The sequence below is a fragment of the Rutidosis leptorrhynchoides genome, chromosome 10 (genome assembly GCF_046630445.1).
Source record: "Rutidosis leptorrhynchoides isolate AG116_Rl617_1_P2 chromosome 10, CSIRO_AGI_Rlap_v1, whole genome shotgun sequence".
NCBI lineage: Eukaryota > Viridiplantae > Streptophyta > Magnoliopsida > Asterales > Asteraceae > Rutidosis > Rutidosis leptorrhynchoides.
Genome location: NC_092342.1, coordinates 67,486,739 through 67,489,024, shown reverse-complemented (window position 1 = coordinate 67,489,024; position 2,286 = coordinate 67,486,739). Strand labels below are relative to the sequence as shown.

Below are 2,286 nucleotides of genomic sequence, written 5' to 3'. Positions count from 1 at the left end.
ATAAGTAATTGTTAAAATATAAGTTTTATTTAAGTTATATTTTATAAAAACTAAAAACTTAAAATATAAATTAAAAGTAAAAAGTTACAAAAAAATATATATATATTAAAAACTAAACCTGTCGAACGAATTTGAACCTACAACTCGTTTGAATCTGCATCCCCCGCACTCGCGGAGTTTTTGGGCAGAAGACATCCGCACTCGCGGAGCCGTCTGACATCTGCGACCTGGTACCTCATTTATTACCAAATTAAGGTTAAAAATTAATTATTATTAATTATAATTAGGGTTTAGTAATTTAATATAATTAGTTTTAAGTTTTAATTAAATTTTGTATTTTTAAGTTTTAATTAGTTTTATTAATATATAAAACTAATATATTTATAAAATACTTTATATAAAAATAATATATTTATAAAAATTGTATTTTTATAACTTTAAGTTTTATTTTTAACTTTTGTATCTTTTTATTAGTTTAATTTGTAATTTGTATTTTTATCGTTCGTAATTAGTTCGTAACTAAGTATTTTGCCGTAGTTATTTTATATCTCTAGATTCTTAGGCATTGCCGTAAAATCCCTTAAGTGATTTTTCTTTAGATTAAGATTTAGACGCTTTAGAATTTTACGACGTCGTTTATCGCTTTATTTTTAAATAAGTTTTAGTACCTTTTTAAGTTATTGCCGTTTTGGATATAGAATTCCTTTTAAGCTTTAATTCCTTTAGACGCAATTTTTAATATTTAGTTTTTAGACTTTTAAATTTCGACGTTTTTCTTTCTTATTATTATTTTTCGACCTTTTATTTTTCAACGTTTTTCGACGCACTTTTTTTCTTTCTTATTTCTCGACGCTCTAGTTTTTAGGACATAGAATTTTTTTTTATTATTTTCTTTAAATTTCGAAGAAAAATTATTTTAAGCGGTTAAATTGATAGACATCCAAAATTTTCTGGCTCGTAGTAATAGTTGGATTTGTTAGTGGCGAGTTGTGAACTTCCGATTTAAAGGGTCCTGGCTACCTGCTGCATCTATTGGCTATTCGAAGCGTGGGGAAAATCAGAAAAGTCTATTAATTTGATAGCTTATATAACTTTTATCTTTATAACTAATAGGATATTCAGTGAATGCACCGAGCAAAACGTTCACCACCTTTCATACGTTCACGACCTGTAACTCGATCAAGACATTTAGCCAACATTTTCGCCGTTGATTTTTCTTTAGAATCGTCATCTAGTCGACCAAGTACTCCAATTCAAATTTCTGATAATCCATTTTTTGAACCCAACCTCACAATTGAGAATCCGGAGGATATTCAGGGACAATTCTGAGATCCTGAACCACTAATCATTCCTCATGAACCACAAATCACTCATCCAGAGATTGTCAAGGAAAAAACCATTAAATCAGAATCCTCTAGTGATTCAGATTCAACAAATTCAATCATGGAAAATCTAGAACCTCTAAGTATGGAAGACCGAATGAGGGCTAAACGCACTGGCCAAGGTCATGCAATTACTCAACCAGACATTAATGCACCAGATTATGAAATCAAAGGACAAATCCTACACATGGTAACTAATCAATGCCAATTTAGTGGTGCGCCGAAGGAGGATCCAAACGAACATCTTCGAACCTTTAATAGGATCTGTACACTATTCAAAATCAGAGAAGTTGAGGATGAACAAATCTATCTCATGTTATTTCCCTGGACTTTAAAGGGAGAAGCCAAAGATTGGTTAGAATCATTACCTGAAGGGGCGATTGATACATGGGATGTTTTAGTTGAAAAATTTCTTAAACAATTCTTTCCGGCATCTAAAGCCGTGAGACTTCAAGGGGAAATTGTTACGTTCACACAAAAGCCAAATGAAACTCTATATGAGGCGTGGACAAGATTTAGAAAGTTGTTGAGAGGATGTCCTCAACATGGTTTAGACACTTATCAAATAGTACAAATATTCTACCAAGGATGCGATATTACTACACGAAAAGACATCTATATAGCAGCTGGTGGCTCCATTATGAAGAAAACCGCAACTGAAGCTTGCAAAATTATTGATAACACTGCTTCCCACTCACATGAGCGGCACCAAGAAAAAGATATCGTTAGATCATCTAAAGCGGCTAGAGCCGATTCTAGCCATGACTTTGATTCCATTTCCGCAAAGATAGATGCTTTCGAGAGACGAAGGGAAAAGATGACTAAGGATATTCACGCAATACGAATTAGTTGTGAACTGTGTGGAGGACCACATTTGACAAAAGATTGTCTCAGTATTGAACAA

The 2,286-nt window shown here is 32.3% G+C and overlaps 1 non-coding gene across 1 annotated transcript; it reads right to left on the bottom strand.

The window, feature by feature from the left end:
• Positions 1 to 1,827: 1,827 nt before the first annotated feature.
• LOC139873722 (small nucleolar RNA R71) lies at positions 1,828 to 1,934 on the bottom strand. The gene has a single exon (XR_011767449.1). It is a non-coding gene; the product is annotated as a small nucleolar RNA R71 (small nucleolar RNA).
• Between the last annotated feature and the right edge of the window lie 352 nt (positions 1,935 to 2,286).